The sequence below is a fragment of the Larus michahellis genome, chromosome 1, assembly GCF_964199755.1.
Source record: "Larus michahellis chromosome 1, bLarMic1.1, whole genome shotgun sequence".
In the NCBI taxonomy this organism is placed as follows: domain Eukaryota; kingdom Metazoa; phylum Chordata; class Aves; order Charadriiformes; family Laridae; genus Larus; species Larus michahellis.
This window is the reverse complement of record NC_133896.1, coordinates 171,651,950-171,678,878: the sequence shown is the minus strand read 5'-3', so window position 1 is coordinate 171,678,878 and position 26,929 is coordinate 171,651,950.

The following is a 26,929-nucleotide window of genomic DNA, read 5'->3' as shown; positions in this document are numbered from 1 at the left end:
CCAGTGAAGTTTCTAGACCAGTCTTCACAGTAAGGTAAGAGATACAAGAAACTGAGTTATTAAACCTGTTTATGAAACTGTTGTAATAAGAAAAAAAAAAAAAAGACCTGGATCCTGGATTTTCATCTTGTATTTCAAATGACTATTTGTATATTTGTAATAAACAGGGGGAAAGGTGGTGCACGTATGCAAAACTTGGCCATCAGAATAGCATTTTCCATTGACATTGAAAAAGAGAAAATTGTTTAAATAGCTAAGTGGGAAATCTCACAGTCCTCATAATAAAACAGAACTATCAAATACATTCATTCATGCTCATCAATTGGTGCACATACAATTGATAATGATTTTATCCATTTGAATAGTGTAGGAGTAAGAAAGAAAACCTTCTGACATGATAGAAGATAAGAACTGAGGAAGATTAATCGGAAGAAAGGACAAATATAAGGACACAGGAGAAGCACAGGCATAAAATAAGCAATAATTCTAAAAAAGAAGGAAAAACCTCAAGAAAAAAATAAACCAACTAACCAATTATGAATTTGGTCTACCTAGCTGGAATGGAACTTTACATTATTTCCTTCACAATACATTTTTGTTCTGCAGTTCATGCTTCATTTCCTGTGAGGTTTCTAACTACAATAGTGAACTTATATGTTTGCAACTTACTTATTACAGAAAAAGAACTCTAAGTATCTGATTCAATGTCACATGCAAGAAATAAAAATACAAATGCATCAAGGAAAAATAGTTTATATGAATGTGGGAGAAATTCCTACAAAAATAAAGGATATCTGTTCTGCACTGGAGACGGTCGAGGTTTCTTTCCATATCTCAATAAAAAAGGCACAACAGAACAGTAATTTTTTTTTTTTTAATAATAAGATAGAAATAGGAAAAAATGCATAGATGGTGAGTAAATCTTACATCCCTTCAGATGTTGGGAGCCCCACTTTCATGCAGCTTTGTATAGACACCCAGTGGACAGACAAAACACGTTATGCAGAATTCCCATCCATGGAGAGGTTCAGTCTCCCTCCCATCCTATGGTGCCCTTTATTTAGTGTAACAAATAAAACTTTATTTCTTGTCTTCACACACACAAGTGTTGTCTCTTTCTGTCCACCAGAGCATATCCGGCTGCATGTATCAAGGAGCTACATCCAGGAGCAGCACATGTTCTGGTCATCCCTACATATTTTCTGGCATTATGACATAGGTAAAACTATACAGTGGTCACTCATGCTAACATAGGGGTTAGCAGACCTAATACAGGTGACATGGCTTGCCTGCAATCATTAATTCCTCAAATACGGTATTGTCCACAATACTGCCAATATAATATCATTTGTGGAATCAATCAATATACTGTAGAAAGATGCAAAAAAATTTATATATATATATATTACAACTGTTTAGCAGCACTAGTAATCTGTAACACCTATGGAAATAAATGTTTGTATAGCTAACCTTTATTGTTTTCTTAAGTATGAAATTTTACCCTACAAATCTGCAAACTGACAGAATACACACATGTACATATAAATATGCCTATCTATATTTAACAGCTTCCTTCAAAAGCCCTTTCTTAAGTTTGGAATCCTTCAAAGGCACCATTATTGTCTTGTTTGTTTACACAATAGTTCTGTTTGAGAAAATGAATCTCATTGTGTTAACCTACTTGATTATTAACATGAAACAAGGGTCAGCATATTACTCCTAACCAAAAATTTCAACAGCTTATTGAGGATAAATACTTCTCTGATGAAGATCTATCGAGCACATTGTATTGCTTGCAATAACATACATATACATATATACGTATACATATACATATGCACATGCACATGCAAATACGTATGGAAATACAAATACAACCTACTGTCTGTCTAGCTGGACAATTTTTTTAGTTCATAGATGTTCCTGTGGTACACTGAAGATCGACGGAGTTCATTTTTGAGACAGGTGCTTGAGAGAGACTCTTTTTGTAGTTATTTTGCCCATGTGTTTTAATACAGATACTCACTTTTGATCTCAACGGAACGGATCTTTCTCCTTTTTCCTTTTTTTGCAATCTTCATGAAAATGCTTATTCTGTGCTTTAGGAATCTCAGTTAAATCTTAAAATTAGTATATAGAAATATAGTACTAATAATACTTCTGGATCATTGAGTCAGTTCCATGCTATTGAAGACAATGACAGTATGTAATCCTTTTAATGATATATCAGATGTTTGCTTGAATGTAGCTACTTTTTTTTCTTCTTTTTTTTTTTTTTATTTTCTCACACTTCACTGAGACTGAAGCTGCTGAAGAATATAACTATATGAGGGATGGAAACTGTCCTTTCCAGTCTGAATGTATTCATGGACAGTTTATATCAATTTACTCTTGTGTCAAAATTGTGCTTAGTTTGGATAGTTATCTTCCATCATTTGTAGATGTATAGATTGCAGTTATATCTCATAAACAGTCGAAGATCTATTAGCCTCTCATCTCATTATTCTAGTAACCCTTCCATGCATTTATTATAGCATAAATTCATTTTTCTTGAAGTGAACTACCAAAACCATCTGCTGTATTTTAGACAATGTCATATGAGTGACTTGTACAATGCCATTCTAACTATGGCTTTTTCTACATTATCTATAATTATTCATTTTCTTAATATGTAACTTTAGTTCTGCTCTGGGGATAATAATTCTAATTCTCATTTTACTAAAACACAAGTGTTAATTTTAAGTATCTCTGTTCCAGTCAATGAAACAGTATTGGTATGAGAGAAGCCCTGACACTGACGATTTTTTCAGATTCCTGTGTGCTGCAGGCTGGGATGATTACTGAGAAGTCTGTCTACTGTGTCTTGGTATTCTGCTAGCATAAATTAAATCTCATGTGTTAGTGTAATATTTAATTGTAGGTAGAGAAAGACTAGAAAAACCAGGAGAAGCCAGCACCCCAGATTAATAAATGTCTTATAGAAGAATGAAGTCCTGGTGAAGAATTGACACAATAGCTCATTTTGTGAGAAAAAATTCTTACCTGTAGTTCAAGCGATGAAGACATCAAATAGACAAATTAAGACACATTTTTCCAATGTCATAGACTTCCTTGCATTCCTGTAATATCTCATAAAATACATATGAGGGGACCTCCAAGGCAAATTCTTCTGTTACTTTAAAAGGGAAGATCGACGGAGAACAATATTTCCTAGCCACCTCACTTGCAACTTTATGTCCAAAAGGGAACAGAAGCAATGACAAAGAGGGTTACGCTCTGCCTACTCCATGAATGAACTCAAGAATACAGCTCAGAGCATGATCCCACAATATTTATGCCATATGTGTCCATGACAAGATTATTCAACTGGACAAATTAAACTCTGATTCTGCATGAACAGAAATGTGCTACTGTTAAGATAGCCAGGGCAAACAATGTAAGCCTACTCCTGCTGACTATGTGCTTATACTGGATTTATCGTGTCTCTAGAACACAGATGATGCATTACTCTTTATAAAAACAATGGGCAAAAAGTTCAGCTGCTAACAGTAATTATCCCCAAGAAAGCACAGGTGCACTTTCCAACTCTCTCACATCTATCAGCAAACCATGCCATCATGTAGGACTTCTGTTACCCTAAAGCTGGTATGTTGGTGGGAGGGTGGTAAAGCTAGAGCCTTTTGCTTGCACCTGCCCATCTGCTAGTTTTTCTTCCTTTACATCATTTTTATCCCCTTAATAAAACACTTTTTTTTGGGTCCCTCTTGCATCCACAAAGTAAACCATCCCTGAGGGAAAGATGTTCACTTAACCCAGGTGCCTTAAAGTTGCAGTGTTATGGGATGACAACATGGACTGTTTATACTTGTAATTTTTCATTAGTTTGCCTCTCTCTTCACATACATAAAGGTTTTCCTTGTTTATTTATGTACTTACTTATTTATGTAGAATGATAAATTAAAGGTAGTTGGAATATATTTGAGTGGATGCATTTAAAGATGTGCTAAGATGATGTTTCTTGCTTGCAGACCTGCGTGCCAAGAGTCTCTTAATGATAGTAAGAAACATAAACTGCTTCATGGATGAATACATCTTCAGCCAAAATGGGAGAGGAAGAAGGATGCATAGCTATGACCACATCTAATGTTTCAGATCTCGTGCTTTACTGCAGCATTCATGCAAGCAATGCACTACAGCCCTAAATGTTAAATCCACAGGTAACTAGTCTCCTTATGTTCATGAGAATAAAACAAAAATTTCAGATATTATATCCTAACAGCCACTCTTGAGTGATAATGCCTGTAGTCATTCTGCTAGAAGCACTTCATTGATATTCCTCCTTTACCTACATTTGGCATGTTTCTCTGCCACTTCCAGTCCATCTTATGCATATCATAAATAGCCAAAAAGACTGATAAAGTTAATTTTTCTCTTTTAAAATTTTGTCCATTGTGTCATGGAGATGGCAGAAAAAAATTACAGTCCTTTGCAGATGTTCTTCATATACATTACTACGTAAATCACAAAATTGTTTAGGATGAATTTGAAATACATTGCAAAAAAAGCAGATATGTCATCATTTGGATTCTATACTGGTTTCTTTGATAACTCTATATAATACAATAATAGCAGTGATAAGTGTCTTCACATTTTCAAAGCCAATTTTTTAAATTGTTATAACTGATATGGTGCTGCTCCTCACATTTGATTTAATTTTAATTTGATTTCATTTGAGATAATGAGACCTTTTCACTGAGAATCTGTACCCATTAAACTTGTAAGTATTCATTCAGCTGTTATCTTCCTGATGCCTGCTAAAATGCATGGACAATAATAGGAATAAGTAATGTCCTAGATAAACTCTTTTATTTTAATGGCTGTCATTTAGACAAAAAATCCAAACATTTAAGACTTCAGTGAACAGCGTATTTTCCAGTTGGCTTACCAACAATTTTCTTTATAGATCCTGGCTGGATGGTATTTAAGTGAACAATACATTTTTACTTATCTACATTGAAAACAATAACTGCATGAAATAAACCTAGACTGCATTTTGCAGTATTAACATAGTTCACTAGGTAAAGGATGAGTGCAAGAGAAATGCTATGTGTAATGCTAACAGTGAATATAAATAAAAAAAATGAAAAATAGCTTAGAAAAATATTACATACTACTGAAATCTGCATAAAACAGAGCTGTTTGATGAACTATCCAAAGAATAGCATAAATATTTCTGACATGAAATTATTAGGGACAAATTCTGTTCTTGACTGTTTATAAATGCTTTTTTTTCCTTGTTGGTGAGAGTCCTTTATCACATATTAGTGTGACAAATGATTTAAGAAAAAAATAACTACAAATTTGTAGTTCTTGCTTCTATTTAACTGCTACCACTTATGCATGAGTTGTGAAGTTTTATGTCTGAACCTATAAACAGTTTCGATGCTATTAATATTGCTGTCAAGTACTTAGAGGGTATATAGAGTAAATGAATATCCATTAATTAATTATTCTGTTTTAAAATTATTAATATTAATTAATAAATGCTAATTGACCAGTAAACTGGTACCAACAGATGAGGAGAAGACTGAGGTACTCAACAATATTTTTGCCTCAGTCCTCACTTGTAGCCTCTCCTCCCACACCTCCCGAGTGGATGCACCACAAGACCGGGACTGGGGGAGAAAACTCCCTCCCACTGCAAGAGATAAGGTTCGTGACCACCTGACAAACCTGAACATGCAGAAGTCTACGGGAACTGACGAGATGCATCCCAGAGTCCAGAGGGAATTAGCTGACATAGTTGCCAAACCACTCTCCATCATATTTGAAAAGTCATGGCAGTCAGGTGAAGTCCCTGGTGATTGGAAAAAGGGAAGTATGGCACCCCATTTTTAAAAAGGGTAGAAAGAAGGACCCTGGGAACTACCAGCCTGTCAGCCTCACCTCTGTGCCTGGGAAGATCATGGAACAGATGCTCCTAGAAGCTATGTGAGGGCACATGGAGGGCAGGGAGGTGATTTGAGGCAGCCAACATGGCTTCACCAAGGGCAAGTCCTGCCTGACCAATCGAGTGGCCTTCTGTGATGGAGTGACTACACCAGTGGACAAGGGAAGAGCTATGGATGTTGTCTACCTGGACTTCTGTAAGGCTTTTGACATGGTCCCCTACAACATCCTTCTCTCTAAACTGAAGAGATATGGATTTGATGGGTGGACTGTTTGGTGGATGAGGAATTGATTGGATGGTCTCATCCAGAGGGTAGTGGTCAAAGGCTCCATGTTGAGATGGAGATGGGTGACAAGTGGTGTCCCTCAGGGGTCCATATTGGGACCAGTACTGTTTAGTATCTTCATCAATGACATAGAGAGCGGGATTGAGTGCACCCTCAGCAAGTTTGTGGAGGACACTAACCTGAGTGGTGTAGTTGACACGCCCAGGGGATGGGATGCCATATCGAAGGACCTGGACAAGCTCAAAAAGTGGACCCATGTGAATGACATGAAATTACATCAGCAATTATGTTACATGAAATTACATCAGTAATCTTATATATTCCTCCTCACAATAATGTAACCTGTATCAGCAAGTACTGAAAACATTTTTTTGCATCAGTAGATTCACAGGACTAATGTGGTTAAGATGAACTACATTTCTAACTCAGAACTTCAGAGACCTTGACTTTGCTCCAGGATTCTTTGCAGTGTTCCTGTGAGATTATGAGCTCAAGATGCTCAGTGTTATGGACATATATCAAACCAGGACTAACATTTCAGAATATTCTCAAGACTACGGATCATTCATTAAAGAAAAAGTAATTTAAGGTAGATCTTTTCTTTCAGAGTCACTGGAGGATTAGCATTTTCTGACAAGTACTAACCAACCATTCAGTTACAAGTGTACTTTTCAGATAAAAAGGGGCTTTTGCTTCAAAAGGGGCTTTAAATTATAATTATAGGCTGCCTTCAAATAGGGTATTCTTGAAAAGAAGACAAATATGGAAGGATGGAGGAATAGAGGGAAAATAAACAGAACTTTAGCACTGACCTGGCATTATCCATATAATTTATTCGTGTGATGATTCCTGTCACAGTTTTTGGCCTGTGTCACATATTCTCAAAGCAGAAGACCAGGCAGGCTAAGGGAACTGCATGCGTACAGAGGTTTTTACCAGTGGCTTGTATATATTAGACCATTATGCCCTTGAGGGAGGGAAAATTTTCACATTACAAATACAACCAGTATTAAGTGAGTTACTTGCTCTCCAATGCAGAGAATGCACACTATTTTGGTTTAGTTATCAGCCAGTGAAAGCTTCATGTTGCAGCTTGGTGACTAGAACTACTGATCTAGAAGGGAAAATCTCTGCTTTCTATATTCTTAAGTTTGTTTATCAATTTTATATTAAGCAGTCACTCCATTTAATGTATTGACTGTCCTAGGAGCATGGACCAGAAAGCAGGTCTTTTACTTTATCACGGGAAATATCTTTTTTGCTAAGTGGCATGGTCTCACTGCAGAAGAGCCTTTCCAGTAATCAGGACATTCACCTGGGTTTTGAGAGGTGGGTGTGAATTTGACTTCTCCCTCATATGCTTCCTCTTCACTGTTTATTTCACATAAATTTCCATACTATCCCTGCTGCCTCAAGTAATCTGACTTTCATTTGGAGGATTTCTTACACTGATACCAACCATCACCCTCAGATTTCTAAAAGCCTCTTTTTACAAATTGCAGCATGTAAGAAATACCTGATTATCATAAACATCTGAAATTCACCTGAGCTAACTTGATTAATCAATCAGTAATGAAGTGTTATTCTAGTCAGACAATACAAAGTTTTATTCATTGGAGTATTGTGTGTACCAGAATAAATATACCTTTTATCGCTACTTACAACAAGAAGTAATTAAATATTGTATGAATTGGTAACTGTAAATATTTCTCTGTAGCAAACATAAACTTAACAGCTGTTATGTTTCCTTTACTGTTCTTCAAGTTCCACCAAAAATTTTCATTTGCAGGGATGGCCAAATAAAATTACACAGGGCGATGAAAGGTAGTTTTTAAAATGACATAATAATTTTAAACCTACAGTAGGCCAATGTTCTGATAGTGCTTATATCAGAAATCTATAATTACTTTTGCATCAGATATAAGAAACCAGTCTAGATTTAAAAAATTTATATAACTTGCTAAGGGATGCAGTTATGTTTGGATTTGTTGGTTTTTTTTTTAGTTTTTGATTAATTTGAGGCTCATAGTGTTAATTATGTATACAAATAGAAATCTATTGCCATTCAAAATTTAAATTTGCAGCTTTCTGAAGTACTGCAAACCATACCCATCTCCAACTGAAAAAATAAAAATAAAGCAAAAAAAACAAGAAAAAAAATCCCACAAAACACAAACATAACTACACAAACACAACTTTAAATCTACCTCTACACAATTAAGAATTTGTGTTCATAGTTATTATTATGCATAGCTTAAGGAAACAATGCAATATGCATTTGGGACTGGAGAGGAAGCATGGGAGCATAACTAAGGAAATGTTCTACACAGTCAAAGAGACTGAATACATACATACTGTGTTTCCTTATCTGGTAGAAGCAGACTGAAGTTGCTATTGAAATTTCAATCTGGTGGGGAAAATGTGGTGTGTGGGTATAAAAGTACCCTAGAAATGATCTTCAATTTGTCAGTTCCTTGGATTTAAATTACGACAGAATAAATGCCACTTCTACAAGCTGCAACCCCTTTCAAATAAGGATTTTTTTTTCCTTATTTTTCTGGAGTAGCTCAATTTATTCCTCACACTACTTGATGAATAACAACTTCTATATAGAATACATGTCCTTTTTAAACTCGATTAAATAAGACCCAAACAGTTTCTCAGTGGTCATTCTTTCATTGTCAGTGTTATGTTGCTCTGTAGCAGAACACAATAGGTGCTACTCTGTGGAGGTAGATGTAAGCTTGAGTGGGAGCCAGTTTCATGATACTTCAGGAGTGCAGTGAAACAGAATATAACTCATTTAGGCCTAGTGGCTCTATTGTATCCCCTAAAGGTAAAGTAATCTTTGCCTAATTTCAGTGTATGGTGTCAACCTGAAATATGCTCTGTTTTTGTGGCAATCCTGTTGCACTCATACCGTGATAGTAGTAATATACTGAGAACATAATGCTTCCTTTACTGAAGCTCTTTCGCTGATCTCTTTTTCCTGTGCCATTAACGATTCATAAGGCTATGAAACTAAAAAAATAGAATGATTCATAAATAGAATGTATAATTGGTCCTATTTCGTGCAAGGATAATCTGAATATTTTGTGTCACTATTAATGCTGAAAAACAAGCCTGAAATTGGGCATGGGCTCTTCAGTATGTAGAAAAATAGTTTTTCCCAATAAGAAACTAAAACTCTTTGAAAGAATAAGACCAGAAGAATTATTATTAAAGGTATAACACCTTGTGGTGGTTTGACCTTGTCTGGCTGCCAAATCTCCTATCTTGACATTTTGTCACTCCCCCTCCTCATGAGGACAGGAGGAGAACACAAGACAGAAAAGCCTGGGAGTTGAAATAAAGACAGGGAGATCACTCACCAAGTACCGTCATGAGAAAATACAGACTCCACTTGGGAAAAATTAATTTAATTTATTGTCCACTAAAAATAGGGTAGGATGGTGAGAAACAACAATAACAATTAAACTAAACAGCACCTTCCACCCACCTCTTCCTTCTTCCCAAGCTCAACTTTGCTCCCAATTTCTCTATCTAGCCCCCCCCCGACTGGTGCACGGGGACACGGAATGGGGGCTGTGGTCAGTTTATAACACCACTTTGTCTCTGTTGCTCCTTCCTCCTCATGCTCTTTCGCTGCTCTAGCATGGGGTCCCTCCCACAGGAGATAATCCTTCATGAATTTCTCCAATATGGATCCTTCCCACAGGCTGCAGTTCTTCGAGAACTGCTCCAGAATGGGTCCTTACCAAAGGCTGCAGTCCTTCTGGAACTGATTACTCCAGCATGGGTCCCCCATGGTATCACAGGTCCTGCCAGAAAACCTGCTCCTCTGTGGGCTCCACTCCATGGACCACAGTTCCTGCTTGCCCCAGCATGGGCTCTCCATAGGCTGCAGCTTCCTTCAGGGCACATCTGTCTACTGAAGCATGGTATACTCCATGGGCTGCAGGGTGGATATCACCTATTAACTATTAAATATTTCCTTAATTTACATATAAAAAAATTGTCCAAACTCCTCCAATATTCCCATGACATTAGAATAACTTAGAGTGTTCCGTAGTTATGTTAAACCATGTGAAACTAAGCAGTATCAGAAGACATCTTTTCTTTCAACCTGTAGCTGAAGGTGAAGCATAAAGGGTGCAAACTATACTGAATAAGCGTAAGGAAAAGAATTTATTGTGAAGTTTGGTTAAACAGTATAACTTACTGATGGGAAATTTTAAGTGCATTTATGGCTTCCATTTCTTAATTAGTGCATCAAATGCTCAAATGTTCTTCTGAATCTGTAAGTAAGAAGACATGTTTAATGATTCTTGCATATAACATACAGTCCCAGACATCAGCTGTCTGTTGAAATGAGTGCACAGAATACATCAATACAGACAATGGAAAGGTGCCTTAGAACATCTGGCACATAGATCCATGCACAAAACCTAAGAAATGCGATATACCATATGGGAAGCAAAGATTTGAAGAGATAAGAATGGCTTGGAATAAAGATGGCTTTAAAAGTAAAAAGCACATGACCAGAAAAAAAACACCATGAAGGAAATCAGTGAAGGGTAAAGGTTATAATATTCAAAACCTCATATATATAAATATTATGTGCTAGTGGCACATTTTTACCGAGTTAAGTGAAAACTCCCCAAAATAGTAGTTCATATATTTAAATTGTCTTATATTTATTATACATATCCAAGTTATTTATTAGTGAAATATTTTTTTTTCTTCCCATGGAAGGAAAGGTTTCTCCACAATTTATTTCACAATTAAATGTAGTAAAATTCTTCTCTGTGTTTTTCAGACCTGTCAGCTTTGAAACATATTTGTGTTTTTTTTTTCCATATTCTTTTTGTTCTTAATTTTTTCCTAAATGCTCCTTTTCTTGTTGTCTTGGGTTATCTCCTGTCCCCCTCCCCCCTTAAATTGGCATTTCGCTTGGGTTTTTTTTTTTTAGATCATTGTAGGTCAAGGCCAAGAAATATAAGGAAAAGTGTAAAGGGATTTCACCTTTCCAGTTTCTTTTCCTTTGCGGTGGGCATCCCTATTCTTTTTAACTCCCCAACAGTGTCTATTAGAAGGAAATTACAGAAAGCACTGTGCAAAGCTTGATTTTATTTGAAATGTCTTCATCAGTTTACCACTGCTGTAGCTCAAAACATTTGACATTTTTTCTATCTAAAAGATGGTGGTGTGAAACATAATAACCTGATAAGCATTTCAATCCCTAGCTCATCTTCAGTGAGGAACTTTCCCTAAGTATGCAAAATGCTAATTCATGTCAACACCTCAAAGTCTCGCCCATTAAAACTGACATTGACAAAACTGTAAACGTGAAAACTGTATTTTTTCCGGAGTTTGTTTCTTAGATTTCCCTCTGACTTACAAATTACCCTGAATCTGAAACAGGTTGTCTTGGCTGTCAAGCAGAGTGAAGAAGAATTAACATGTAATGGAGAAGGAACCTGAGGTCTCATGAATAAAATATATGAAACCTACGTATAAATAATGACACTTAAGCATGCACAGAGACATTTAATATTGTTTTGGATTGCCCTTTTTTTTCTATAAACTAACTTTATTTTTCTTCATAAAAGAACTCCTAAAAATACATTTTCAATAAAGCGTGAAAGTTTCTTATGTCGTTTGAACAGAATAAGTCACTGAAATCAGAAAACAAGAGTCTGAGTATGTATTCCAGAGGGATTTTAGTAATATGGTTTATTCTTAATAGTAGTAATTTTAGTCATATAAAAAAAGTGCAGATGACAGAATATGTGAGATTCATTAAAGAAAACAAAATCAAGTAACTCCATAACCACACATTTGTATTAATTCATTAATTTCTTATTATATATAGTAAAAAATAAAACATAATTCATAGATTTAATTTGTCTATACAAGCTCTTATATTGTAGATAAGGGAAACAAAGAACTATTTTTCAAGATATTAGGAATATCAGCTTATTGACTTTTTCTCCTTTTTTGAAACACTAAAAACTTCCCTTTATGGCTTTCTGGAACTCTGAAACTGTATCACTAATTTTTAATTCTAACAAAGTGAAGAAAAAAAAAAAGAACATTACTTGCAATTTTACCAAAATTACTTGTCAGATGAAGAGGTATTACTGTATTATCCTGTTCCTCCTAAGATATGAGAAACAGGTCCAGCAGCAGCAATGTTCCTTCTTGGCTATTTGCCACCATGAGGAAATCAGAGACTTAGTGAAAGAGTCGCTGGCTGGGTGATTGCACTGAACCTTATAGTATCCGTTAACTGGAAATGCTGTAGCTCAAATCAACTTCATATCATCTTATGTAAGAATACGATTTTTTTGACCGAAATAGCTCATGAAATTTTCTGGACACCTGTCTTTGCTACTGAATGGTGATACTTCCCGTCTTTAAATTACAGTTTTCTGCACTAACGGTTTCTTATAGACTGAGAAGCTATTTCAAGAACCAGTCCCTAATCTGAGAGAATCCTATTTTTTTGGTACAGGATATCAAAACTTAGTACGCTATTCTACATTTTTATTTTATGCAGTTCTTATTTCAAAACTGAAAGTTAACAAGGAAAAAATTATTACCTGCTTTTAATCTGACATTTAATTATCAGCTTTTAAAAGGAAAACAAGAAATGAAAATGAAAGATCACACTTGCCATAAAATGCTGATCTTTAAACAAGGTTTCAGGAGACTTCAGCTCCTTACAATGCTTATATAAATAAAATATCTTACTTAAGCAATTTTTCCAGCAATACTGAGTGGTTTTCTTTTCTCTTTCTTAGGCAAATCAGGCATCTGCCTATTTGTAAACAGCACTAAGATGTCATAAAAAGATAAAGTGGAATTATAATATTTATAAGCCTAAATTTCAAGTCTCATTACTACTGCTGCTGACCTTTCTGATTTTTTTTATTAAAAGGATCAAAAAAAAATATACAGAGATTTTGTAGAAATCAGCATTTTATAGTAAATACCTTTTTTGGCATGTACATCTGGCTATTATATCTCTGTCACTGATTTATGTAAAGTTGTTAATTACTAAAGCACCTATGAAGAAGGGACAGGTAAGAAAAAAAGTAGAAAAATTGAAAAAAAATGAGAATCAGGTTCCATCGCATCAGACTTGTACTTGTAACAACTTTATATTATTTTATTCCAGACTGTCCAGGTAGTTTAAAACAAATGCCACTCATCTTCCGATTAGTAGTACCTTTGCTACCATAAGTTCATTAAAGAAAGTATTTCAGTGTCAGAGTCTGTCCACATCTCTAGTACAGTATTACTACTGCAAAATCTTTTGTATGAAGAATGGTCTTGGAAAGAATATTTTGCCACACTTTGGCACCTTAACATTACCAGAATGGCAGAAAAAGATTTTTTATAAATATATATATATATATTATATATGTATACAGAGCTGAGAGCTGACTCCATTGGAATAAACATGGAAGATAAGCAAGAACATAATCAGGTTGAAAATACTAATTTTGCTTTAAGCTTAAAGACAAAAAATGTTGTTTTATATGTCATGAGACTTCCAGCTTTTTAACTGTAACTAGGGCTGAATCCAAATCTAACAGACTTTGCTTTAGAGCTTTCCAAATTAATCAATTTTCTTAATCATTAAATTCTAATGTCTAAAGTGTTCTGATATCTTTTTACTATTTATCTTTCTGTGCATTGTTTACTGCTTGGGGCTTTTTTAGGGGGTAGTGGTGTTTGGGGTTTGGGTGGGGTTTTTTTGTGATGTTCCCTACAATGAAATGATTGTCAGCTTTAAGGAATAACATGTAACAGTCGGATGCCACAGCTAGGGCACTGGTTTCCTAAGTGAAAGGCACTTTCTCCCATACGCTGATGAGTGTTCATTCCCCACTTGTCTCAGCTTCAATGATGACATGGATTTCTCCATTTGAGGAGCATATCAAGATTTTGTACCTCTTATTTCCATTTGTTTCTTCCGATTTGTACAAATGGAAAAGAGCTGGTGTTGCGTGAAAAGGGACAAAGTGGTTTTCACAGAAAATAAACCCCCGTGCGTTCTACCATTCCTCACCGAGGTGGGAGGCTAGGTGCGGCTAGGTTTAAATTCTGAGTGATGCCCAATTCAGCACTATCAGTCCAATCGCATTTAATACGTATAAAACTATTACGATTTGGATACACTAGTAGTGGACTGCACCTTCAGTCTAGTCGTGCTCATGAACTAGCACGGCTGTTTTCGAGTCTTTGGTCACGTTCAGTGAGAAACCGAAACGACTAGCTACTTAAACAGTGCAGTTTATTTAAACAACAGATATATAGGTTCTTATGATTGCCGTTGATAAATACACTGTCTGCAAATTTTTTTATCTTCAAAGTGGAGTTTGAGTGACTTTAGTCATAAATACTTTTATTATGATTGGTGTACTCAAGGAGGAGCGGTCGCACCTTGGGGGTGGGTAGCCTCCCAGACTGAGGTGTGTTTTGGTACATTATGATGAGCAAAGTTTGCACAAAAGACAGCATTTCATCAACATTTGATGAAATGTAGCGAGTGGGCAGCTTATCTGTTATGTAGTACCATCTCATTTCCATATCTGCTATTCGTCACAAGGGAAGGCCATGGAATGATAACATTTCGTTCCATCCTTCGTGTAGTTTCGCAAGCAACCTTGTACAGGGAATCCCAGATGTTGCATTCTTCATGTGCCAGCTGTGGCTGTATTCTACCTCAGAAGCCTCTTGATTTTATGACTTTCCTTAATGTGTGAACAATGCTGCACTTTTGTACTCTTGGCGAATTTAGTAATTATTCCACAAGCTGTACTTTTATAATGGAAATAATTAGAATAAGACCAGTGATTCATTAATCACTTCAAAGTGTTCATTCTATGTGTCCTGTTCTGTCTGAAATGATTCTGTGTATCATGGACTTCAACAGAATGTCCTGCCTTTCTGCTGAAAACATTAATTTCCTTATTGTGATTACAAATTAAAATGGATTAAAGAGATTCATTCTCTTTTACTCATCCAGAATTTGCCTTATAGAAAATAATTTCCACTGATTCAGATATGCTTCTCTATTGTGATGAACTGCAGTATCATAAAACTGGCTACAAGTTTTGATTCAACATATTAGCAAGAGAAGTAGTCCAAACCATAGACCAGCATGCTAAGAAACTGAAGAAAAGGAATGAGAGATAAATTAATTAAAATTGAATTACAGTGAACATTCTTAGGTATTTTTCATTATTTTTTTTTTCTTATTACTTTAACGAAGAATATAAAATATAGCTAAATTCACAACTTGGTTTGCATGTTAATTAAAAATAAAGAGCTAGATATCTTAAGTTTACCATCCACTCAAAAAAAAAAAAAAAAGAGAAAAAAAACAAACAACAAACCAAAAAATTGAAACTGAAACTTACTGAAGATTGACCATCATTGCAGTTGTATGGTACATTCATAGTTATTTAATTTAGCTATGTTAATTTTAACAAAGTAGAGTGTGTGAGTCTATGAGTATGTGGTCACAACAACCCCATGCAGTGCCACAGGCATGGGGAAGAGTGGCTGAAAAGATGCCTGGAAGAGAAGGACCTGGGAGTGTTGGTCAACTGCTGGCTGAATATTAGCCGTCAGTGTGCTCAGGTGGCCAAGAAGGCCAATAGCATCCCGGCTTGTGTCAGAAATAGTGTGGTCAGCAGGACTAGGGAAGTGACCATCCCCCTGTACTCATCACTGGTGAGGCTGCATCTCAAGTACTGTGTTCAGTTTTGTGCCCCTCACTACAGAAAAGACATTGAGATTTGGGAGAGAGTACAGAGAAGGGCAACAAAGCTGGTGAGGGGTCTAGAGCACAAGTCTTATGAGGAGCAGCTGAGGTAACTGGGGTTGTTTAGCCTAGAGAAAAGGAGGCCGAGGGGAGACATTATCACTGTCTACAACTACCTGAAAAGGGGTTGTAGAGAGGTGTGGGTCAGTCTCTTCTCCCAATTAACAGGCAATAAGACAAGAGGAACTGGCCTCAAGTTGCACCAGAGAAGGTTTAGACAGGATATTAGGAAAAATTTTTACACTGAAAAACTTATCAAGCATTGGAACAGGCTGCCCAGGAAATGCTAAAATCGCCATCCGTGGAGGTATTTAAAAGATGGGTAGAGATGGTGCTTAGGAACATGTTTTAGGGATGGTTTTTGTCAGTGTTAGGTTGATGGTTGGACTCGATGATATGAAAGGTCCCTTCCAACCCAGACAGTTCTATAATTCTATGTATGTTTATGTAGAGAGTATTCCACGTCAACACAATGCAAAGAATAACTGAAATAGCCTGTAATGATGAAGGTAGGATGTTTGTTTTGCATATGGAAGATGAAAAAGCCAGTGTTGGAAGAAATAAATCAGATAGACAGAAGTATATTATTACTAGCAAATGACAGAATTGAGTTAAAAGAATCACAAGATTCTTTTAATTAAAAGATCATGAGAAATGGAGAGAGGCCTGGAGCACGAAATCCAGAAAACTGATAAACTGGAAATGGAAGTAGTTTTGATAAAATAAAATAGCACAAGAATTGTGAGTGAAAGTTAATTAATTAATTTATTGATTGATTTTATTGCTATTAATGTGCTTTTTTTAATTGATAATTGGATTGATTATCATATAATAAAGTTATGTAGTTTCAGGTAGGGAACTGATAACAAAGACATTGTTCATTTTTCAGCAGAAACCTTAATGAGTTCATCTTGATTCAATCAGTTCAATGTCTGAACAGCATTCTGGGCAGGTAATTCAAAATTCTATATAATTTAAATATCTATCTTTTTATGACATTTAATATGTTTATACATTATTTTTGTCTGCTTCAAGACTTGTAATTTCTTCCACTTCCTTTTATTTAAATGAGTATTTTGTTTCTTCTTAGTGTCAAGCAGAGATTTTGTAATTTCAGCAATTATGAGTGAAAAATGACTATTCTATCTGGTATTGTGAATAGACGGAAAAGAGATAATTAAAGCAAAAAGGCAACACAGATTGTAACTCAAAAAAAAAAAATAATTAAAGAAAGTTTTATTCTTGAAATTGCTCGGATTGTCCTTGCAACCTTTTTATCTTCTTTACTATTAGTAAAGAAAAGGAAGTACTTCTAGTTCCATGAATGACATGAATTTTACTGGATGATAAAGTAATTTGAAGATAACCATCTATTAGGTTATAATCTCATAAGTATTTTTTACTAGTACTGTTAATTAACCAATAACAACATTGCTACAGTACACAAAATACTGCAAATTGTAAAACAAAACATGGCTGGTTCTACTCTGGAGTATTGCAACATTTTTCCCATTTGCTTTCCTTTATCAGTATTTCTTTTCACTTCATAAATTGCACTAAACTGTTACTCAGTTAAACCTTATTAATTTGTTCTTTACTGGTTCACTGCTTTTAATTCAGCACTTATGTTTTGCTATCTGGGCTCTTACCTCACTGTAGAAAATAATTTCAGAAACATTCTGTTACAGCTGCTGTTGTGGTCTAAATAATAACTGGGAAACAATTTTGAAGAGATAATTGAAATGACATATTGCTCAACTCATGCCAACATTATAAACATCTATTTATCATATCAGCCCTGTTGCTAAGTTTCAAAAGAATTGCCTCTGCTTTCAAGGAGATCTCCCTGACTTCTTCATAAATGAAACAATACAAACGAATACTTACAGAAAGTAAAAAAAAAATTAAAATCTATGGCTATACATAGCACTAACAATAAGACGAGGAGATTCTTCAAGCAGTATTTCCACTTATACACAGTATAGGCATGCTTGTTACTTGGCAGAAAGTGTTGATCTTTCAGACCTTTCAGTCTTTTCGTATAACACTGAAATAATGTTGAAAGAAGGGCATGTCACAGCATAATGCTAGTACAACTCCAAGAGGAAACATCATTCAGTTCCATGCTTGCCTGGTTGTACTGGTTAACATTTTAAACGGTGTTTGAAAGAAACACTCTACCAACCACCAAGTCCGATAGGTAAGATATTTCAGTAGACATATTGGTAGCTTAACTGGCTTTTTTTTCCTTTTGTAGCTTGAGGTACTTTTGTTTATATATTTTGTTTATATGCTGTGTATTCTTTGATTAAAGTTCCTGTTTTCAGTTCTTTTATTTACAAATTATTTCCAAATTTACTTCTAAATTATTTACTTTGGTTACAAAGTATTTCTTGAAATATTCTTTTTAAGTAGAAGTTAGTTCTGTTAACTTAATGGCTGTAGCTCTTTTCAAGTATCAGAAATTTACTGTGCATGATACTTAAAGTATCTGTACCAGATACTTAAAGTGCATGATAGATATTAAATGGTATGCACATATCTTTCAAAGTCATAATAAAAAACCCCTCAAACTTGTTTTCAAACATCTTGCCAAATTACAGGTCAAGCTATTCATTCCATATCCACACTGACAAAGGATACAGTAACTCATTTCAACAAGAGCTCTTTAATTTTGCTTCTTAAATCACATGCAGTGCTAGATAGTTCTCCCTTATTTTTTAATTAAGTTATTGAGAAGTAATGGATATTTCCTCTCATTTGAGCCTTCCAAGTTAGTAAACTTGACAGCATTACACTGAACACTACCCACGTGTATGCAGCATCACTAGATGTACTGCAGTGTCTGTTGCAAGTCCTTGCTCTGAGCTCATTGTTTTACTGTTGCAAAAATACTGAGCTGCATGTTTAGGGGACCCCTTCCTGCAGAAGAAGAACTAACAGAACCACATGTCAGCCTTTACTTTGTGACATTAAAATTTGAGGGAAGTACTCAATAAACAGGAGCAGAGCCCATGCTGTGAAACCAGGGGCAGATACCAATCAGGTAGAATTCTTTAGAAAATGATATGTCTTGAAAGAGGAAGGAAATGTTACTTGTTAAACACTGAGCAAGAGAGATTTTGTGAGGACAGTAACCGCAAGAAAGACTGGTGATCTAGGAAATTCTATCTGAAATCCCTGTGTGGGTCTACACTAGAAAAGTCAAGAGAGCAAGGAGAAAACTGAGCTAAGTTATGAACAAAAACACAGTCCTGCCTTTATTCAGCCAGGCTTAACCATCAGGAAGTTTCCAGGCATCGATTTGGCATGTGCCATCTGCTCTTCCACGGTTAGATAACAGCATGGACCAAGGATGGTTCCAGTTTTGCAATATATATATATATATATTGTTTCAGAGGTATAGAGGGAGGGAAGTAAGAATTTAGCAATCTTGGCACTAAATATGCTCTGCCATTTGCCTCAGGACCAGAAAATGGTCCCTGGTTCATTTTAATTACTATATAAACATAGCTTATGAGTTAAGGGACTAAAATGGAAGGAAAACTGTGGGAAAAAAAGTTGTTACAGAATTAATGAGCTTCTGTGAGATTGGAAGAAGTTTCATGGATCAAGGAGTTGTAAACTGAAATCGTGGAACAAAACTGATATCAAAACCCCAGAGAGAGAGATTTGGATCTGAGAAAGGAAGATTTATTTATAAAGATAAGATGAATTAGATTCCCAAGAATAAAATATTTCTCTTAGTCTTCTGTACTGTGAACATGCAAGAAAACACTGAAAGCCATAAAGGACAGAGTATTTTGTGTGACAGAGGAGTTTGGCAGAAATGATTTAATTTCAGCAAGTCAGAGTCTGTTCCAAAGTCTGAAGTGAAACTTCCCATATATTCCAGAAGGTCTTAACTTATCCCTTAAACAAAGAAGGCTTTACACAAGGTTTCATACTGACCAAGATTTTAAACTTGTTAACTAGCTTTATTATCCATGGTATAATATCTATTCTATTTCTTACTTTGAGGTGACTATTAGAGGAGGCATCATATTCTGCATTTAATTCAGGGACATATTGTGGAAAGGACAATTAACTGTTATGGGGAAAATGAACTGTCACATTCATGAATTTACATTTGTGAAAGATGTGGAATAACAGATATTATATATATTTACATAACTGTACTTGCCTACTGGCTACAGTGGCACTACTTATAAACTATGTTTAATTTGTGAGAAATGTGATTTGGTTCATTCTCCGAGTTTCTACAGTCAGGTTATTTATGTGTCTCCTCCTTCTCACACAACTTTAGAATCCATTGCAAGCACATTCTCAGAGAAGTTTAATGTCATGACGCACACAGCTGTTATCTTAAGCTACGTTCATATCACATTTCAGTATTACACTTGGGCACTTATCGGTATTCTGCTAAGAGTCCCCTCAGGAACTAAAATCTTGTTTGTACATTATTCAAAGCTTGGAATTTAGAATTTTATAAATTTTATATACATTAATGATGAGGTTTGGTGGTCTAGAAAGATAAAAAAATGATTTTATACTTTAATGCATCTCAGAGAAAATATCAAGGGGTTTTTTTATTATTATTTTATTTGCAGTATGTCTTATTGGCTTAAACTCTCCATCAGAACAAGACTGAATAATCCTAATACTGAAGAGGAGTAAGATACTTAGTACAGAGTTTTTTCCTGTTACAGGACATGAACAGTTTGATTGGCTTAAATGGGATTATTCTGTTTGCAAAAGCTGTACCTTCCCAGCATGGGAATTAGTAAGTATTGTACTAGGAGGTTTTAAATAACAATGTTCATTTCCCAAAGAGGAAAATACTATACTGTTGTTAAACTGATAAGGAATGAACAAGGATAACAAGGCTAGATAATAGTTTTCTGTAGTAGATCAATTCATTAAAGTCTCCCTGCCATACGCTTAAGAATTCGCAGTTGATATCATTCCTTCTTTACATTCCTTCCAACAAATTAGTACAGTCTGATATTATTTTGAACTGTTCAAAATCTGTTTTATCTGAAAGTAGATGCTCATCTAAATGCTCAGCTTGCAACAAGAAGTTCAAGATTGTATATGCTTGATTTGTACTCTTCTTGTCTTTGTAACTCTTCTTGTCTTTGTATGCAAGAACCCAGTAAATCATACTGAAAGTTCCCTTAGAAGTTCTCTGAAAACCACTCTTCCATCTATTTCTATTTCATATAAAGCATACGCTGTGGGTTTGGGGTTTTTTGTAGCCTGCTGCAGGGTAGTCCTTTACCTATAGTTAACTGAAACCTTTTTTCATTGCATACTTGCCCAGTGCAATCAATGCTATAACTTCCATTTGCTTTGGCACTGTTTAATATATGTGTAACTTTTTTTTTTCTTGTTTTAATAAGTTTGGGAAGCAGAAAGAAAAATCACGTGCTTGTCTTGCCTTACAATTGAGCTATGACTAAGGTCGGTCAAGTAAAAGGCTGTTCTTTTTTTTTGGGTAACTAAGGATAACTCTGTTGGTAGTGTATCCTGGAGTGCAAAGTGGGGCAGGTACACAACAAAGCCTAAAAAGTAGGGACTCTGCAATGTAGGTAAGGACAGGAAGACTCCTTGGTAAGGAGAAATATGGAAAAACCTTGGAGATGGGAATAACCAGGATCCAAAAGAAGATCATAGAGTATTTGTTACAACCAAGAAATCCATTGGTAATTGTTGAACCCTTACTTGTACAACAAAAGATTTATTTTCAAATCTTTCTGACTCAGATGATATCAGTGTTTCACATTTAAAAAAAAAAATAAATTCTTATTTCAGTTTGTATTCTTACAGAAAATATGATTGGAGGTGGAAATCTACTCTGCAGTTTTAAACAATCTCTTTTCAATTAATTTCTCACTAACCTTGTTCTAGTTCTAGACAACCACCACGTCCCATCAGGAAGAACAGATTCAAGAAAGGGATCCTGCCAACTGTGAGACTTATTTTTTTCTTGACTCGTCTCTAGACAGAACGTCATTAGGCTTGTGAAGGGTGCTCTGCTCAGTGTCCCCCTGTTGTTCCTCGTTTTTACAGTTTTAACACCTTCCCCTTCCTTCACCTTTTTTTTTTTTTCATCTATTGTCTCCCATCGTAATTTGGTTTCTCTCCAGATTCCCATAGAGATGGTTTATACTCATTTCTAAGGGGAAAACCAACAGGAATTATGGCCAGAGGAAAAAAAGGTCAACCAACCAATTTCCTGCCCTACAGGGAAGAACTGCTGGCCTCCGCAGTAGCAAATACAGCTGTTAATTCTCTTAAAGCTGTTCCTGAGCCCTCTGCCATCAAAGGAGAAGGTAGAGGCCACCATGGCAAGGACTGACACTGCCATGATGCCACAATTGACAACCGTTGCTATGCCCATCACCACAATACTATCCTCACTAGTCTTTCAGAAGACTATGCACAGCTGGCAGTGGAATGGGCAGCACTTCTTCTGTGTTCATCATAGTCATCACCTCCATCTGCAGTCTATAAAGATGTTTAGGGAAAAAAAAAAAAGGATTAATATTTTCAAATTATATTGCTGTCATACAGTGTTTTACCGTTGTGAGAATCAAGACGACTGAACAGGATTGAATTCAGTCTGACTCTGATACTCAGTATCAGAGTTGCTACTTCTATTCTTTTATATTGCTATTTCTAGAAATGTTACATATAGGGATTTTTTAGAAAATAAGATTTTAATGAAAAGAATTGATAGTTGATTGTCCACTTCCTTTCTGTTAGAATCTCAGAATCATAGAATAGATTGGGATGGAAGGGACCTTTAAAGGTCATCTAGTCCAAACCCCCTGCAATAAGCAGGGACATCTTCAACTAGATCAAACTGCTCAGAGCCCTGTCAAAACTGACCTTGAATGTTTCCAGGGATGGGACAGTTACCATTTCTCTGGGTAACCTGTTCCAGTGTTTTGCCGCTTTCATCATAAAAAATTTCTTCCTTATATCTGGTCTAAATCTACCCTCCTTTAGTTTAAAACCATTGCCCCTTGTCCTTTTGCAATAGCCCTGATAGAATGTTGATCCCCATCTGTCGTGGTTTAGCCTCAGACGGCAACAAAGAACCACATGCCGCTCGCACGTGCCTTCCTAATACAGGAAGGATCGTAAGAAAAGGCAAGACTCTTGGGTTGGGACAAAGGCAGTTTAACAGAACAGCAAAGGGAACAGGCAAACAACAACAACAACACGGATAGGGGAATATACAAACGCGATTACGGAACCGCCGCTCCCCGCCGCTCGCCGACCGGCCGGACCCGGGACGCCCCAGCCCGCTTTTAAGCAGCAACTTCCTGCCCCCTCCCCCGGCAGCTCAGGGTGGGCGTGGCTCACATGGCATGGAATACCAGGAAAAGTTAACCCTATCCCCACCGGAACCAGGACACCATCTTTCCTGTTAGGCCCTCCTTAAGTACTGAAAGACTGGCATAAGGTCTCCTTGGCGTCTTCTCTTCTCCAGGCTGAACAACCCCAACTCTCCCAGCCTGTCTTCACAGCAGAGGTATTCCATTGCTCTGATCATTTTTGTGGTCTTCCTCTGGACCCACTCCAACAGGTCCATGTCTCTCCTGTGCTGAGGGCTCCAGAGCTGATGCATTAGAGGTGGGGTCTCAACAGAGCAGAACAGAGGGACAGAATCATGTCCCTCGACCTGCTGGCCATGATTCTTTTGATGCATCCCAGGATGCAGCTGGCTTTCTGGGCCGCAGGCACATGTTGCCAGCTCATGCCCAGATTTTCATCCACCAGTACTTCCAAGTCCTTCTCTGCAGGGCTGCTCACAATCCCTTCATCCCCCAGTCTGCACTGACACCAGAGGTTGCCCTGACCCCCATGCGGGACCCTGTACTTGACCTTGTTGAACCTCATGAGGTTCACATTGGCCCATTTCTTGAGCTTGTCCAGGTCCCTCTGCATGTCATCCTGTCCCTCAGGCACATCAACCACACCACTCAGGTTGGTGTCATCTGCAAACTTGCTGAGGGTGCACTCGATCCCACTCTCCATGTCATTGATGAAGATACTAAACAGTACTGGTCCAATCCCACCAATCCCAACCCATCTCCATCTCAACATTGAGCCACTCAGTTGGTCAGGCAGGACTTGCCCTTGGTGAAGCCATGTTGGCTGCCTCAAATCACCTCCCTGCCCTCCATGTGCCCTCACATAGCTTCTAAGAGCATCTGTTCCATGATCTTCCCAGGCACAGAGGTGAGGCTGACAGGCTGGTAGTTCCCAGGGTCCTTCTTTCTACCCTTTTTAAAAATCGGTGCCATACTTCCCTTTTTCCAATCACCAGGGACTTCACCTGACTGCCATGACTTTTCAAATATGATGGAGAGTGGTTTGGCAACTACGTCAGCTAATTCCCTCTGGACTCTGGGATGCATCTCATCAGTTCCCGTAGACTTCTGCATGTTCAGGTTTGTCAGGTGGTCACGAACCTCATCTTCTCTTACAGTGGGAGAGACTTTTCTCCCTCGGTCCTGGACTTGCAATGCATCCACTCATGAGGTGTGGGAGGAGAGGCTGCGAGTGAGGACTGAGGCAAAAATATTGTTGAGTACCTCAGTCTTCTCCTCATCCATTGTTACCAGGTTGTCACTCTTGCGTATTGAGGGAGTGGTACACTTTCTTTGAACTTCCTTTACTGGCTGACATACCTGTAGAAGCCCTTCTTATTCTTTGTGTCCCTTGCCAACTTTAGCTCCAAGTGTGCCTTGGCCTTCATGACCCCATCCCTACACAACCAGGCAGCATCTCTATAGTGTTCCCAGTATACCTGTCCCTGCTTCCACTGCCTGTGCATTTCCTTCTTGCCCTTTAGTTTGACCAGTAGGTCTTGACTCAGCCATGCCAGTCTCTTGCCTTCCTTTTCTGATTTCTTACACCTGGGGATCGAGAACTCTTGCACTCTGTGGAAAGCATCCTTAAAGATCTGCCAGATCTTTTCTTTTACCTTGTCCCTGAGGGCAGTTTCTCAGGGGATCCTATTGATTAGCTCCTTGAGAGCTGAAATTCTGCCTTCCTAAAATTCAAGGTCCTTTACTCTTTGCCTCACCCATATCCCTCAGGACTGCAAACTCCACCAGTGCATGACCACTTCAGCCCCAGCTGCCTCCAATCTTGATGTCTTTCATTAGCTCACTTGCGTTGGTGACCAACACATCCAGTATCACAGTATGGCTGCCTATTATCTGGTTTAAGATGTTATCCTCAATGCACTTCAGGAGTCTCCTGAATTGCCTATAGCTTGCCATGCTACTTTTCCAGTAGATGTTGGGGTGGTTGGAGTCCTCCAGCAGGAGGAGAGCCTGTGAGCAGGATGCCTCCTGTAGCTGGAGTAAGAAGGCTTCATCAATAGGCTTCCCTTGATTGGGTGGCCTGTAGTAGATACCAACCACAAGGTTCCTTTTGTTGCCTTGGTCTCTAATTCTTACCCATAAACTTTCAACGTGCTAATAGCTATTATTCAGAGACAGCTCTTCACACTTTACCCATTTCTTGATGTAGAGGGCAACACTTCCACCCCTCCTTCTTCACCTGTCCGTTCTGAACAGCCTGTAGCCATCAGTAGCTGCAATTTAGTCATGGAATTCATCCCACCAAGTTTCAGTAACAGCAACTAGGTTGTAGCTTTCTAGCAGCACAGTGGCTTCCAGCTCCTCCTGTTTGTTGCCCATACTGTGTGCAGTGGTGTAGAGGCACTTCAGCTGGCTGTCCATGCTTCCTACGAAGCAGCAGGGTTTAACAGTAAATGATTGAAATGGGACTTAGAAATCTTGATTCTCACATTTGCCAGTAAGTATCTCGTGACCTTAAGCACTTCACTTCCCCTTTCTTACTCTTACATATTAAATAAGATGAAGTTTCATTGGTTTTCTCACCAAAAAATGTAAAATATTGAATAGAGGCCTTATTTTTAAGGTGCGAGTTATATTTTTAAAAACCCTTTAAGTTTAAAGTACTGAAACAATTCTGTTTTTCTTTTGCCACTGTATGTTGATTTATAGAAAAAATGAAACATTGAAATGAGCATGCAGTAATTCAAGAATGTCTAGTGGAAGGATAAACAGTTTAGATTTAGCTAAATCTAAAAAAGTTCTCATTGTTAATATGACTTACTATCCCACCATTATAAACCAAATCCAGATGATTCTTATCTCTTTGCTACCACAAACATATTTTTTCTATAAGAATACATAGCACAGAATTGTGTGGGAATACTTTAATTATCATAAATATAAAGCTATTTTTATAGCAGAGACACTTTAATCTGAATGTATATTTGGATAAAAGACAAGAATCTTCAAATGAACTGGGTTTTTTTAGAGATAATGCTGGCACTTCCCTCCCGTCCTCCCAATAACAAACTTTAGCCAAGACAAGTTTACAAAATGTGCAATAAGATGGAGAGAAAACCACAGAATGTCTTCTAACGTGTTCTGTAAGTACATGTTCAAGCTTCCGGTCCATTTGCAGTATTTGTGATAACTTCTTTGAAATTCACTTTAAATTCACATCTCAAAGATTGTTCAAGGTATATCAAAGTATACAGTATGATGATCACATAGAATTGAAGGCTTCCAGACAGGCTAAAAACATTTCCATAGGAAGTATAATTTCTGTGTTGAATTGACATTGCTACAAATCTCAGCCTTTCACGTTATGGACTGTAGAGTAGTTGTTATAGAACTTTGGACTTCAGTCTGCAAACACTTAAGCACTGTATAATTTAATGCATTTGGACCCAAATACAATGAAGTTGCAAAGTAAGAGCCATCTTTGAGGCTCACTGAAGTCAATAGAA